This window comes from Takifugu rubripes, chromosome 18 (genome assembly GCF_901000725.2).
Source record: "Takifugu rubripes chromosome 18, fTakRub1.2, whole genome shotgun sequence".
NCBI lineage: Eukaryota > Metazoa > Chordata > Actinopteri > Tetraodontiformes > Tetraodontidae > Takifugu > Takifugu rubripes.
In genome coordinates, this window is record NC_042302.1 from 9511849 (window position 1) to 9527736 (window position 15888).

The 15888-nt window shown below is 51.8% G+C and overlaps 1 protein-coding gene across 1 annotated transcript in view; it reads right to left on the reverse strand.

The window, feature by feature from the left end:
• ano2b (anoctamin 2b) overlaps nucleotides 1–15888 on the reverse strand; it is an 89950-nt gene that overhangs the window by 19070 nt on the left and 54992 nt on the right. The window lies entirely within an intron of this gene.

Consider the following 15888-nt stretch of genomic DNA (forward strand, 5'->3'; position numbering starts at 1 on the left):
GTAACTGTTGGGTACAGTGTTGCTACTGTAGGTCCATGTCCTGATGATGTCCTGATGATGTCCTGATGATGTCCTGATGACGTCCCTGGATGTTTCAGACTCTCGCTTGATAACACCTTCATGATGATGGATGGATGGATACCCCACTCCTCCACAGATGTCCCACTGTCCTCCACAGATGTCCCACTGTCCTCCAGATGTCCCCCACTCCTCCACAGATGTCCCCCATCCTCCACAGATGTCCCCCACTCCTCCACAGAGGTTCCACTGTCCTCTAGATGTCCCCCACTCCTCCACAGATGTCCCACTGTCCTCCAGATGTCCCCCACTCCTCCACAGATGTCCCCCTAGCATCAGTCACCCATCTGTGTTGACGTCAGGCTGCTGGGACTAGAGCCTGACTATGGGACTATTAACAGGCTGTGCTGCCACCTCAGCTCAGGTTATCACTGGGGGGGGGGGTCTGAGGAAGAGCCTCCTCAATTAGAGTTAGTGTCCTCAGCTACTGAGGACAAGTTGGACGTGATCATGAGAATAATGAGGAAAAAAAAACCAACCGAATATTAGAAGTTCTGAAACCTGACGGGTTGGTTCAGACCACCCCGAAGCATTTAAGTAGCTGCGCGCAAACACGTGTGAGGGCGTGCACGTGGGGACGGCCTGTCCACACAGACCACAGCTGTCCAGGTGATGACAGATCACCTGGACAACAAAAGCCTTAAAGGCACCTGGGGCCCCCGAGGCCCCTGAAGTACCTGCTGTCGCCAGTCTTGCCCCTCCCTCTGCTGCCAGTGAAGGCAGATAAAGAAGCTAAGCTAAAGGACCTGTTAGCTACCCCCCCCCCCCCCCCCCCTCGCTGCTCCCTGGCCTCTGATTTATGCTGTTGACTTCAGCGGCGAGTAACAAATGGTGCAGCGTGCACGGATCTGTGCACGGGGATCTTATCAGAGCGGCCTAATGAATCATATTATCTGGGTGTGTTGGTATAGCTTGTCTAGGGAGGGAGAACACACACACACACACACACACACACACACACACACACACACACACACACACACACACACACACACAGAATCACCCGGGAGGTCAAGGTTTGGGGCCTGACCCCGACCCTGACTGGGGAGGAACCAGATTAGGGGTCTGGTGTGTCCGTGGCTCCCAGAGACCCGGGAGGCCACAAACGGCCTCTGCTGGTCCCACGAGACCCCTAGAACATCTCTGGAACTTCCTGCCCCATAAAGATGCTCTCCGGGCGCAGCCGCATGTAGCGGTTAGCCGCCCGTTGGAACGCAGGAAGGGCGAGGTCGCCAGCTCTTCGCCGTACACGCCGAAGCGCACGGCGGAGGCGATTACGCAACGCCACAAAAGGGCCGTTTGTGCGAATTTCGACAGTAAAGGGGCGGTTGGGAGGAGGCCAGAGTGATTATTAGCCTCACAGTTTTACTCTGCTCTTATGTAATCGGTGAGACTCAAAGAGCCTTTTGACGCTGCGCTCGCCGGCTGCGTCGCCCCGGCTCCGCACGCACGCCGCTTTCACGGCGGCTCAGAACAAAGGAACCAACGGTACCTTTTCACCGCAGCAGGAAAGCCCCCGCTAGCAGCTCACAAAGGTTCCTGACCTCGGCGGTGCCCAACAGAGGCCCGATTTATCCCAAAATATGGAGAATGGCCCACGAGAGCGGCGGCGTCCGCGTCCACACGCGCGCGGCGTGTGACTGGGTGAATGAGCAGTGATGAGCGCATTAACGCTGCTGCAGAGCAGAAAATAGCAACAGCATTAGCACGGTGGGATGGCAGAAGGGAACCGCCTTCCAGGGGACAAACGGACCTAAAGAAGCTTGGCTGGGACGTCCCGCCAGCCATATTTGACCTTGTTTAAACTTGCGTTGTCATTACTATTTCATGCTTCGCAGACAATTTTGTCCTTAAACAAGCGCCCGTCGATGTTCCTGAAACGGTTCCAGAGGTTCTTTTAACTCCTCCCGTACTCAGAAACCTTCTGATTGCTGTTGCTTTAGCATTTTAAATCTGTTAAATCACATCCCATCAGCACGGCCTGCTATTATTGGATGTTGGGATCAACCAGAGGGACGTGGGGAGCGTTTGCGTAACGTCGTTAGCCCTACAAGGATTTCCTTTTTTCAGATCCAAGCTCCCACTTCAGATTTGTTCCATTTGAAGCTGCTGTAACAAGTTCTTTTCATCGTTTTACAACCTGATTTTACACAGGGACGAACGCTGTGGGTCCTTCGGTCTGCACACCAAACAAAGCAGCACCAGTGGTTGTACACACCCGCCCCTTTTAACCATGCACATGCTCCTACAGCTAGCATAGCTAATACATAACATGTGCGTCGGGAGGAGTTGAGGCCAAAGACAAGGTTTAGACCAGGTAAGAATGTCCCTAAATGTCCCACTTTGAGAGCGCGGTGCTACAAGCTAAGGTAACGTGGAGTCGGGGACGCTAAAAAGGTGACAGATTCAGATTCAGGTCCTTTATTGTCCCACACGGGGAAATTCACGCTCAGAAACGAGGGACTTCTCTTCCAAATGAGTGATTAAAGCTGCTCTAAAGCGCCGCCGGACAAACCGAAGAGGTGGAATGTGGCAGCGCCCACCAATGTTTGGCAGCCGCTCCCGCATTAGCCACTTTAGCATTAGCACGCTTGGCTAGGAAGCAGCTGAACGCTGAACATCAACATGGGAAAGAATTTCGGATATTCCCAGCAGCACATTATTCATCTTCCCATCCGTCTTTTTCCATTTCCCTCCAGCAGCCAGGTCGGAGCAGCGGGATTCTCCAAAGGAGACGGAGAAAGGTGGAGCTCTTCCCCTTTGAGGGGAACGTTTGTGGGGCGGAACGCCTCAGTCCCGGATCAGCACCGGTTCCTGTGGGATGGAGATTCCAGGAAGTAACTTCTGATTCCGCTCCCGTCTGTCCTGATTTATTTCTCTACTGGGACACTGTGATGATGATAACAGCATTATTCATGTTTAATATTTAATTAATATTTCTTTATCTCACGAGGTCAGAAAGGCAGTCAAATATTAACGTCCCTCCTCCTCTGTCTCATCCTTCATCTCTGTCCACCAGTGTCCTCCACACTTGACCCTAAAGAATGTTTCTACTGGACGCCACTTTAGTGAAGACATCAAACCAGATCATGTTCCAGGACATATGATGAGACGATGTTGTGAGGACAAAAAAAGGACGGAAGGAGGACAGGGCAGGTGGAGAGGACAGGACAGGGCAGGACAGGTGGAGAGGACAGGACGGGACAGGTGGAGAAGACAGGACAGGACGGGACAGGTGGAGAGGACAGGACAGGACGGGACAGGTGGAGAGGACAGGACGGGACAGGTGGAGAAGACAGGACAGGACGGGACAGGTGGAGAGGACAGGACAGGACGGGACAGGTGGAGAAGACAGGACAGGGCAGGAAAGGTGGAGAGGACAGGGCAGGACAGGTGGAGAGGACAGGGCAGGTGGAGAGGACAGGGCAGGACAGGACAGGTGGAGAGGACAGGGCAGGACAGGACAGGTGGAGAGGACAGGACAGGTGGAGAGGACAGGGCAGGACAGGACAGGTGGAGAGGACAGGACAGGACGGGACAGGTGGAGAGGACAGGGCAGGACAGGTGGAGAGGACAGGACGGGACAGGACAGGAAGGATGTCACGTACGTCCAGTGAGGGTTGTAGAACATAAAGGAGCCTATAGAGACATGTTGTCCACCGCAGACGTCCCACCCGTGAGACAGCAGGCAGCCATGTGGGCGAGAACTCGATACCTGAACCTTTTGTGTCCGGCTGAAACGACGTGAGATAAGAGCTCCGCTGAAGGACTGTGGAGGCCAGAAAGCAAGAGGGGCGAGAGACAGAGTCTGAAGTATGAGCTGTGTCTATTTATGGTCTGGTTTAGAGCAAATTATGGGATGTCCTGTCATGTTTACTCCACTGTAATCTAGTTATGGGCCTTTGCAGGAAAGAACAAGCCGTTAGTCAGATGATGGAGAGGAAATTCCCGCCGGATTCAGAAAAATAACTCCCGATTGTTCCGTCTCCTGTCTGGGATGCAAATGGTGTAATTGATCCAGACACACTGAGGGGGGGAGCTGGGGGGGTCGGAATCAGGTCCAGAGGACAAAGAGGGCCGGGAGAAGAACCTGGGAGGACCGGCAGGTTTAACATGACACCACAGAAAAGGACGCAGACATGCAAATGAAGAGGAGACGGACCTGACAAGTATAGCTAAACCTCTTCCCAGTTCAAGGCCCCAGTCCTCCCAGTAAAGACAACCCAGGACTCCTGGTCACAACCCCTCAACAGGCTTTTACCAGGGACCTGTGGTCCTTCCAGGAACCCACCAGGATCCTCCTGGACATGCAGGACAGCCTGGACTTGAGTCTCTGTCCTCCTCATGGGAAAACTGTGACCTTGTGAGTGTGTGTGTGTGTCTGGAGATGAGACAAGTCAAACACGTCGGGAGTTTGGCTTTCCCCTGACCTTGAACCTGACCTTGAGAATAACCAGCGTCCCTGCTAACGTGGGCGTGCACGTGCACGTCTTCAGGCTCTCCTGCACGTGTTTGACACACATGTGTTCACTTTACTACCTTCATTAGCTTCTAAAAGTGTTCAGATCTGATCACTGATGTCCTCACTAGTATAAACATTCCTAATTGTTGCTTCCATCCTTCCCATCAATCTTTCTCCAAAAGCCCGGAACGTTTTTGGGACGCGTCTTCAGGTTTTCCCTTAAACTGCCTTTTATGGACGGAGGTTCTGGTGTGGAAACAAGGTTTTTAAGATAAGAGAGAAGAGTTGGGAGTTGAGCCATTAGAGGGGGGACACGAGGACAATACTGGACATGACAGCAGCCAGTGGACATGACAGCAGCCAGTGGACAATACTGGACATGACAGCAGCCAGTGGACATTACTGGACATGACAGCAGCCAGTGGACCTTAGTGGACATTACAGCAGCCAGTGGACATCACTGGACATGACAGAAGCCAGTGGACATGACAGCAGCCAGTGGACCTTAGTGGACATTACAGCAGCCAGTGGACATCACTGGACATGACAGAAGCCAGTGGACATGACAGCAGCCAGTGGACATTACTGGACATGACAGCAGCCAGTGGACATGACAGCAGCCAGTGGACATTACTGGACATGACAGCAGCCAGTGGACATGACAGCAGCCAGTGGACATCGCTGGACATTACAGCAGCCAGTGGACATGACAGCAGCCAGTTGACATCGCTGGACATTACAGCAGCCAGTTGACCTTACTGGACATGACAGCATCCAGTGGACATCACTGGACATTACAGCAGCCAGTGGACATGACAGCAGCCAGTGGACATCGCTGGACATGACAGAAGCCAGTGGACATCACTGGACATGACAGCAGCCAGTGGACATGACAGCAGCCAGTGGACATCGCTGGACATGACAGCAGCCAGTGGACATGACAGCAGCCAGTGGACATCGCTGGACATGACAGCAGCCAGTGGACATGACAGCAGCCAGTTGACATCGCTGGACATTACAGCAGCCAGTTGACCTTACTGGACATGACAGCATCCAGTGGACATCACTGGACATTACAGCAGCCAGTTGACCTTACTGGACATGACAGCATCCAGTGGACATCACTGGACATTACAGCAGCCAGTGGACATGACAGCAGCCAGTGGACATCGCTGGACATGACAGAAGCCAGTGGACATCACTGGACATGACAGCAGCCAGTGGACATGACAGCAGCCAGTGGACCTTAGTGGACATTACAGCAGCCAGTGGACATCACTGGACATTACAGCAGCCAGTGGACATCGCTGGACATGACAGAAGCCAGTGGACATCACTGGACATGACAGCAGCCAGTGGACATGACAGCAGCCAGTGGACATCGCTGGACATGACAGAAGCCAGTGGACATGACAGCAGCCAGTGGACATTACTGGACATGACAGCAGCCAGTGGACATGACAGCAGCCAGTGGACATCGCTGGACATTACAGCAGCCAGTGGACCTTACTGGACATGACAGCATCCAGTGGACATCACTGGACATTACAGCAGCCAGTGGATATGACAGCAGCCAGTGGACATCGCTGGACATGACAGAAGCCAGTGGACATCACTGGACTTTACAGCAGCCAGTGGACATGACAGCAGCCAGTGGACATGACAGCAGCCAGTGGACATTACTGGACATGACAGCAGCCAGTGGACATGACAGCAGCCAGTGGACCTTAGTGGACATGACAGCAGCCAGTGGACATGACAGCAGCCAGTGGACCTTAGTGGACATTACAGCAGGCAGTGGACATTGCTGGACATTACAGCAGCCAGTGGACATGACAGCAGCCAGTGGACATCACTGGACATTACTGCAGCCAGTGGACATTGCTGGGCATGACAGCAGCCATTTTCTCCTTTCTAAATGTTGAACCTGAACCTGGACATCTCAGCAACTGTGAAGCAGATTTTGAGACGCCACCTTTGAGTGGTGGAATGTTTACGAGGACATTTGGGAGTTTCATATCATATTTAACTTCACCCCCCCCCCCCCGTGATAACTGCCCCCATTGTTTCCCCCAAACGGGCATCTTCTTCTCTCATAATACCAAGTTCAACAGTAAATGTAGAGTTTTGTTTGCCAACACAAAGTAAAAAAGAGCCAAAATAGGTCAAAGACTCAAGAAAAAGAAGGAATTATCTAGTTGGATGTCCAAGTTTTAATTTGTCTGAGATCGAACAGGCGCTGCAGACATGTGACTGTGATTATCAGACTCTTTGATGTGAATATTTGAGAGGAATCAAAGACAGAGCTTTCATGGCTTTGTTTTCTGGATAGTAATAACACGTTCGTGCAGGTGGCATGAAGGTGTGCATGTTTCCCAGCTCCCCGTCGGTCTGCTGCCCTCAGCGCCCCCCCCCCCCATCTGCTCCTGTGCTGCGTCTCTTTGATGGGCACTGACGTTTACACCTGTATCATTTAATTACATCTGCTCATGAAGCCGCCATTCAGCTCAGACCCTCAGGCTTCATCTGCTGCTGAAGCTCTGGATCCTGTTAACAACAGGATTACTTTGTGGGTTCATCACTATCTAGAGGCAGAAGCCTTTGTTATTGATGCTGGTGCTGGATGTGCTCTTCCAGGTTCCAGACCCCCCCGCCCAAATCTCCTGGGTGTTGTATCCCTAACCCTAACCATAACCATTACGCCTAACCCCTAACCCCTAACTCTAATGCCAATGCCAATCCCAAACCCTTAACTCTGACCCCTTACCTCTAACTCTAAACCTAACGCTTACCCCTAAACCATAAGCCAGGCATGTCCAAACCCAGTCCTCTTGGGCCACAATCCAGCCGGTTTTTCTGTCCTACCAGGCTGAGAATGCATTCAGTGGGATAGAAAACCCTAACCCTAACCCTAACCTAACCCTAACCCTGGATTGTGGCCCTCGAGGACTGGATTTGGACATGCCTGCCATAAGCCCTTACCCCGAACTCTAACCCTTATGCCTAAACCCAAACTCTAACTCTAACCCATAAACCCTTACCCTTTACCCCTTACCCCTAACTCTAACTCCTAACAATAACCTTTACTCCTAATCCCTAATGCCTAACTCTAATCATAACCATTACGCCTAACCCCTAACCTCTAACCCTAACCCTTACCCCTAAACCATAACCCCTTACCCCTAACTCTAACCTTTACGCCTAACCCCTAACCCTAACCCATAAACCCTTACCCTTTACCCCTAACCCTAACCCATAAACCCTTACCCTTTACCCTAACCCATAAACCCTTACCCTTTACCCCTAACCCTAACCCATAAACCCTTACCCTTTACCCCTAAACCCTTACCCTTTACCCCTAACCCTAACTAACTCCTAACACTAACTCCCTAACTCCCTAACACTAACCCCTAACTAGGTTTCAAATTCCCTTCACAATTTTGAATATTCGCCGTTTCGGCTGTTCCCTTCACCGCAGCGCCGCCTCTTGAGCACGACGCAGGTCCTGGTTTATGAAAGCAGCCTTTCTTCACATTAACTCACACAGCTAAATGTGTGTAAACCGAAAGATTCCCAGAACAAGATCCACTTTCAATGCAGCGAGATTGACAGCACCTGCCTTGTGATTTCACCTTACGTAACGTCAGCACAAAGGAGGGTTTAGTTGGGAGCAGTCGTGGATCCAAAGAGGAAAATGTCTGTGAAAGATGAGATGAAAGAGCCGTTAGAGAGGACTAAAGCCAGGCACCACATCCTGGAACCCTCTGGACACGCTCTGGAAATCGATCCATCACACTTCTATTAGAATTTCCCATTGTTCTTCAAGCTGGTGTCCACCACCGACCCTGCAACACCCCCACCTCTAAACGAGTTTGCTACTTTTGTTATAGCTTTTAACTGGGTACCAAACTGATCCCAGTTCATCCCGCTGCCCCCGCAGAACCTCATAATTACACCAGACAACCGGCAGGAGAATGGACCGCTTAGTTCTGAGAGCGCCCCCTGTTAGCACCACAGAGGGGGCAAAGTTTTCATTTTGCATGACTCCCAATAACGGTGTGATTGTTGAAGGGATTCCTGCTGCAGATTCCTAGCAGACTGCATGAGCTAACATTAGCATTGGGCTGGTTGTACTGGGACAGAGTGGTAAATAGACTGGTTATACTGGGACAGAGTGGTAAATAGACTGGTTATACTGGGACAGAGTGGTAAATGGACTGGTTGTACTGGGACAGAGTGGTAAATAGACTGGTTATACTGGGACAGAGTGGTAAATGGACTGGTTATACTGGTAAACTACATACTCAAACTAAATTCTAGCTCCTTTTACACTTCCTCCATCTGATGTCAAATATATATTTATCAAATGTGCCAATGCTGAGTCTTTCTTTTGGTAAATAGTCAGTCTAGAGGGAGGCGCTGATGGTTCTGGGTGCCGGTTTTATCCTGTTCACACCTGGGTCAGACTGATGAAAGTAGGGCGGCGCTGGAAAAGCTCACTAAGTCAATAATGTGCTGAAAAGATATATGACAATGTGACATAAAAGCTTTCACTGAGCAGCATGAAGGTAACTGGCTCCTTTCTTTGGTGACGACAAAGAACGGGGAGTTCCCTTTGCCTCCAGGCTGCTGCCGTTGAAGGGTGACGGTGGAGTGCAAAGAAAATAAAGTGCTTTGAAAAGCGCCTGAAGGCATCAGCAGTGAAAGCGCTGCAGGACATAATGGGGCAGAACCACAGGTATGAAGAAGACATAGCGGAGACGTTTGTCCACTCAGTCACCAGCTTTGTTCTGAGCCTCAGGAGCTCCTTCTTCCCACAGCAGGAACTGTCCCAACTGTAGAGGACGTTCCTGGGGGTCCAGCTCTGGTGGCTGCCTGACTCGTAACGAGCTGGCTGTGTCCTAAAGTCACTCACTATTTAGGGAAGAGGGAGTCACTCAAAGTGAGTGAGCTGCCCTCACCTGGAGGGGCTTTCAGTACCTTGCTCAAGGGCGCTTCGGCAGTGCTCTGAATGTGTCCTGGCCCCTGCGACCAGATTTTAATTTCTAGTTTTGCAGCCAGGGTTTAACCAGCCCGCGGTGCCCTGCAGCCCAGCCTCCTACCAGTTAAATGTGCATTCACTAGTTCCTCTCTGGCCTCCCACGAGTCCAACGAGCTCTTGGGGAGTGCAGAGACCCCAGGTAACCATGACAAAGGTGCTGCCGCGGGCTACAGGTCTCAGCTCGGTAAACCTGACCTGTTAACAAAGGACTTGTTCTTACTCCCTTAACCATAACGTCCTCCTCAGCTCTTCCCAGCTCGCTTAAATAATACATGACCAACGCTATTAAAGGCTTTGAGCACAAAGGCCAGGCAGCACATAGTCATGCTCCCCTCAGGGAAGGGGGGGTCCACCCAGTCCCACCCAGCACCGGCCCCCAGATGGCCCACATCAGTCACCCTGAGGTGACAGGTACAGGACAAAACAACAGGTGCTTTATGGGAAACACCTACAGCAAAGCTACAGTCCGGCCTGAAGAGCGCGTCCAGACCCCCCCAGCAGCCCTGAGATGCACATACATGTGAGTCCAAGGACAAGAGGCTGGTGGGTGAGGACATGGAGCCGGTCCCTTCCTGTTGGTCTTGGTGGGCCCTGGTGCTTGACTCCCTTCCTGTCTCAGGGACCTCTCCCGCCGATTGCCGACTGTTTTGTCACCCTTCTCACGTAGCTCCCAGCAGGCTACACCCTTTTCCTCCCCATTGTGCGGCTCCGCCGTTCTCAGCGTGCAGTCGGTGCCCTGCTGTTGAATCGCACCAGCGCATGGCTGCTGCGCACGGCTGCTGCGCACGGCCGCACGCGCAGCAGCCGTGCGCAGCAGCCGTGCGCAGCGGCCGTGCGCAGCAGCCGTGCGCAGCAGCCATCGATGCTTTCACAGCTCCGTCTCCTTTAAGAGGAGAGGAACGACAACCAAGTCGCCCTATTTCAGCCAATATTTGCATCAATAACTGATTTTCCAGCATTTGGTTCTGATGATAAATGCGTCTAAAAGATTAAGATTCCTACCCCCCCAACACCCCCCCCCCCAGCTGGCCAGCTGCCTCAGCAGGTAAACTACACCTATGGCTTTAAATTACCCTCCCCCCTCTCTCCTCACCCGTTCTTTCTCACCCTAGGGGGTTAGCATATCTGCTCCTAACCAGCGTTAGCTTAAGACACATATTGTTAATGAGTTAATGACACCCTAAAAAGCTAAGCAGGAAGAAGATGAACGCCCCCTGAGGCCTTGTGGCTGTGAGGGGGTATTTGCATGGCAACTACCCCCTTGTTACCCAGTTGTGGCCCGTGGGCTCATGTCAAAGGTGAAGGCAGGAGGGAAGCGCAACTCCTCCTGGAACCACCTTCAAAGAAAATAGCTGCACTCTGGATCAGGTCAAACCTGCTCCGAGCTGCGTGTTGACAGTAAACAGCTGTTCAACTATGGGATGGTTCCACTGCACCGACCGGGTCACGTGGGGCGAATCCCTGCGGAGGGATCCAGTCGCTTCCACGAACGTCCGGAAGCGTCGCACATCTGCCGATTTTAATCTGCTGGACTCAAACGCTTCAGTCACTTTTATGACGACACCAACAACAGTAACCACTCAACAAACCTGCCGCCTCCATCTGCTGTACGTGCACTCCTGGAAATTGGCGCGCACGCACGTATTCAAACTAGCCAGCGGCCGCCATTGTGTGGGTCTGGGACTGTAAGGAAACCTGGGAGGGGCTGCTAACCCCCCATTGTTGCTGCCTTCAGACCCTGCTTCAACATCTGGGTGGTGTTTTCATGTTCTGCTCATCGTGGAGCCTTCAGCAGCAGGTGACTGCTGGCCATCCCGTTACCATAGCTAGTTACCATGGTTACGTCTGATCGATAGACACGTGCGACCTGTTTGGGGTCTGTTTTACAGCGGAGGGGGAGGCGGCCTGGCGTGGCGTCGCTCAGCGTGTGGTAATCTTAGAACCGGTTTGGACTTTCTTTGAGCAAGTGTGGTTGTTATTTATTGTTTTTAAGCAGGTTTGTTCCTCTCTGCAAAACCAACAGAAGCTTGATCGTTATTTCTTATTCTTTTAAAAGATACCGATCATTAAACTAATAGCTTTTGTAATTAGTGGCACATTTGGGATTTGTTTATTTAGAAACACACACACACACACATTATCTTTCTGTCTTCCTCAGCACATATGCTCCACAGTTGCCTCCTCCTGACATTTAATCTGTGTGTGTGTGTGTGTGTGTGTGTGTGTGTGCGTGTGTGTGTGTGCGTGTGTGTGTGTGTGTGCGTGTGTGTGACCCTGAGCCAACATCTGAGCCAAGGAATTGGGAGGCCTGAAGGGAAAATTAAAAACTTCTCCATGGGAAAACCAACTGTGTATTTAATAAATACTAATTAATTTATAATTAGTTGAAACCAATTTGTTGGGGTTTTGTGGATTCTTTGAACTGATCCACTTGAAAGGGAACAGTTTAAACAAACCTTTTCTCAGCTGCTTGACCTTTGCCCTTTCCCTTCACACCTTTCTGCTCTCACACATCCACACTGAAGCCGGCAGGAAGGGGACAAACTGGTTTGGGGGGCGACCAGTTGAAACCAGACTGGTTGGGGCCTCCTTCAGAGTCACCAGTGATAACTGGGGGGGGGGGGTAACTGGGGGCGCCACGGTCCAACACGATCGTGCACGGCTGTCATTGCTGACATGAGCACGCGTGTGGCGTGTGCCGACATGGCTACAGTCATTTAGCCATTAGCTACGCTGGGAATCTTTGTTCAGCAGCAGTTCTCCTTCAGCTGGACCCAGCAAGCAGACCAGCATGGCCCCAGGTCCCCCCCAGGTTTGTGCTAATGGTTCTGATCGGCCCAGAAAGAGAAGCGACTCCAATCCAATCCCGTCTCAGGGAACACTGGTGGTCCCAGATGCAGGGTGGGGCAGCCTCTGTGTTCCCCACATATCTCCATGTCTTCGTAGCTCTCCTCTATCTCATGGTGCTCCTAATTACCCTGGTTGTCCCCCTGTCCAGCATCGGTGTTCCCTTGCTCCTCATCTTGGTCCAGTCCTGTCAGTCAGACCTCCTGGTCGGAGCAGAGCTCTGGTCCATCCAAAGGTTCTGGTCTTCCTGGTACTGGACTGGTGGTGGAGCAATCTACGGAGGACATGGGTTCAATCCCATCTGCAAACCACATGTGTCCCTGGGCAAGACGCTGACGTCCAAAACTGCATTTGCACATGCGTGCGTGATTATTCCAAACTCACACCTGGTTGTGGGACATTTTCCTGGACATTTCCTGGACATTTGTCCTCCTTTTATCCTCCTTTCCTCTCCAACAACGGCTCATCCCTCCTCCTCTGCCCCCTCTTCAACTCTCTTCACCTACATTTTTTCCTCCGCCCCTCCCCCACCAAACTAATTTGGGCTTCTTTCCTTCCTTTCCGTCACCTTCGCTCCATCGCTGCTCCGGCGTCCCCCCCCCCCCCCCCACAGAGGACGATGAATAATGCAGCGCTCTGCTCTGTAGATCAGCACCAGCACTGGGTCCCCTTTTCTCCGGGATCTTATTTTTGAAATGCAACTTTTCCAGCCGTGGGATTTTAATGGGATTGCTCTGCTGGGGGGCAGGCGTGTTATAGTCCTGGGGAGGTCCAGAGGCCCACATGCGAGGACGTCTCCCGACCATCTTGTTCTGATGTCTTCCCGCCAGGCTCTGTGAACACAGTCCACTCCCCGAGGACCGGACGTCCTCCATCAGCCCGTGTCAACCCCGACCGACACACCGGCTCCCTGTGAGGTCTGTGCTCCACATACGTGTGCACGGTTCCACTCCAGGGGCCTAATTGTTGCCACGCATGCACACATGTGCTGGGCGTGGAAGCCCTGCTCTGTTTATTTGTCTGAACGTCTCGTAGGCGGCAGAGCGGAGCAGAAAAGCCCGTCTCACCTTTCCTCTCCGTCCTCTCCGTCTCCCATTTTCTCCATTTCTTCCTGTTGTCCCTCGGGTGTGTGTGAGCAGCTGACACCTGTCTGAGTGTAGGTTTACGCTCTTATTGGGGGGTAATTAAAGGCGCGTGTGCTTTAGTCAATAGGTGCGTGTCCGTCGACAGGCCGGGTTCATTGTCCTCAGAGCAGGAAGCCACATGTGAGGCCGCTTGGCCGTGACAAAAAACATCGTTCCATCAATTATCTGTGTTGATGTTGACAACAAAAACGGTGTTTGCTGCGGAGGACGGGGGCGCTCGATGTTTGAGAGGGAGGGCTGGGATCACATGGAATCTAGCGTGAAAACCAAACGAATCCGCCGTGTGATTCAGGACATTGGGCCACAGAAGGCGAAGACCCGTATCTGAGGATGTTTGGACCGTCCTGTTCTAGCGTCGTGTTTCAACCACCGTCTCCAGTTGAACTGTGGAATGTAGTCGTGTAGGGGCAAGTCCTATTTATTTGTGAGGGGGTTAAATGGAGAAGACAGACAAAACAAAAACAACACAAAAACTGGAGGTGAACAGTAGGAACATCCTTCCCATGAGAAGCTGCAGCTTTGACCCTCAGAACGTCTTTTAGGCCATTTGGTCACTTATGACTCAAACAGCCACAGTCAGATGCTGGTGCAGCTTCTGGGTTAGACAGTCGCCCCGAGGTGTGTGTGTGTGTGTGTGTGTGTGTGCGTGTGTGTGTGTGGTGTGTGCGTGTGTGTTACACACCCCAGGCAACACCCCTCTCCCCGTTGGACACCGTTCTGACCCGTTCTGTCCGTACAGCCTCTCTCTGCTGTGCTTCCGGCCTCATTTGTCCCCTTCTGTCTGACATCAGAGGTGTCCCCACTTCCATCTTGTCCACTTCCTCCCCACCTCTCCGTGCCCACTGCAGTTCTCTTCCTCCGCCTTTCCGCCCATCCCTCGCTCCTTTCATATTTGATGACGTCTCTGCCGTCCACGACAATGGTTACGCAGTTGTCGGGTCATGTGGGGGGAGCCGGGGGACCTGCTGCAGATGTGTTGCTTAAATATTTAACAGCTACTTTTACGGTGACGATGCTGAACGTGGGGATACGGAGCTAGAACATATGACTAAGGCTTCGTCATAGAGGGGGAAGCAAGGACAGGCGGACAATGTAATTAGGCAACATCCGCTACCGACGTTAGCATGCCATCTAATAGGCGCAGCAGTGGGTCTGTTAATGAGGCAGGCATGCAGGAACAAACCCTGAACAACTCATCCGTCCGTTTCAGCGAACACCGAAGCTCAGACTTCCAACGGGAAGTTGGTTCAGCCTGATCTGAGAGCAACATATTTACTCTGCAGGTCAAAATAAAGCCGATTGTGCTAGCAAAGGAGGCTCAGGGGGCAGGAGGTGCCGTACAGGGCCTAAGAAACTCCACCTTAGTCATGGTTACTATGACTACAACCCCGAAGAAGCAGGCGGTGGCTCCATGGTTGGAGTCTTCTGGACCGCTTTTCCCCTGTTGAGGTCGCGGCGTGTACGTATGTACGTACCCAGGGTCCACGCCTGGATGAGTTGCCAGTTCATGTCTGGGCCCGATGTGAGCATTTGTGGGCTCGGTACCTTGCTCCAGGGTATATCGGCAGTGCTCACCATAGCAACCACTCCTAACAAAACACTCTCATGGCGTCTCCAGGTGAAGCAGCTCTGGGAGGGCACCAAGAGCCTCCGGTGCCAGATTATTCCTGGTCCTGTCCTGGTCTCTGAACCACCTCAGCTGTTTCTGGACCCGTTTCTCAACCAACAAACTCAAAATAGAGCTTTCTTCTGAGCATCGTTGACCAAACTCCCGGGTCCCTCTGGCCAGTCTGAGTAATTCCAGATTAACCAAAATCTCTTTTCCACAAGAGGGCAGCACATGTTTATTATCTTTGGAATTCCAGCGTTAACAGAACCCTCGAGATTCGGGGAACGTCTTCACAAGCCAAGTTGGTCAATTAATCCTGAAGTGAGTCAATATTGAGTCCATTAGGATTCGGTTTGCGTCAGTTATTTATTTATTTATTTATTGCATATTCAACGAATGTTAAAACCACAAAAACTCTAAAATACCGAAACTCCAACTTGACAAGAATCTGACAAAAACAACGAGAACTTTTCCTTCACGCATTCGCACCGGTTTCCTCCGGTCAGCCTGAGACCTTTCAGGCGTCGTTGAGCCTAATTGGATATTAATCATTTAATTTTTGCTCCAGAGTGCCGACTGTGCATCATTAATCCACTGATAATACACACCTGCCCATAATCTTCATGTTAATCGTTTAACTCACAACGGAGCTTAATGCTTTAACCCACTTGCCTTAAAACGCTCGCGGTTACGGGAGCTGCCAAAG